This window comes from Alosa alosa, chromosome 20, assembly GCF_017589495.1.
Source record: "Alosa alosa isolate M-15738 ecotype Scorff River chromosome 20, AALO_Geno_1.1, whole genome shotgun sequence".
NCBI classification, from domain to species: domain Eukaryota; kingdom Metazoa; phylum Chordata; class Actinopteri; order Clupeiformes; family Clupeidae; genus Alosa; species Alosa alosa.
Window position 1 is genome coordinate 2,015,613 of NC_063208.1, and position 703 is coordinate 2,016,315.

The window sequence follows — 703 nt, forward strand, 5'->3', positions numbered from 1 at the left end:
AGAGATGGAGGAAGAGGAAGAGGAAGAGATGGAGGAAGAGGAAGAGGAAGAGGAAGAGATGGAGGAAGAGGAAGAGGAAGAGAGAGAGAGAGAGGAGTAGGAGGAAGAGGCTATACACGGAACAATATATCAGATGATATTAGAGAAACTTTGGTGGATCATGTGATAAGTCATGGCCTGACAATGAGGGAAGCTGGGCAGAGAGTCCACCACATCTAAGCCTGTTTACAGCAGTGTGAGTCCACCACATCTAAGCCTGTTTACAGCAGGAGTCCACCACATCTAAGCCTGTTTCACAGTAGTGAGAGTCCACCACATCTAAGCCTGTTTTACAGTAGTGTGAGTCCACCACATCTAAGCCTGTTTCACAGTAGTGTTTTGTGTGTGTGTTTGTGTTACTGCATTTACTGTACTGTACTGTAAAGTATAGTACTGTGGTACAATATTGAGTTGATGTCATTTGTAACCTTTCAGTACTAATTTTTAGTTTTGTCAAAACCATTTATTTAGAAAAACAGCATAACAAAAACTGTAAGTGTTGCATTGAGCTTCACAGAATGCTAACTGATAAACTGAGTGATGCTAATCTGAAAGTGTATTCATATGATGCAAGTGTGTATCATTTTGTCATCAGAGTGACATTTTGACAAAGGATTGTTAGGTTCTGATAGCAGAGTTTCAATTGGACATAGATGTGAATGGT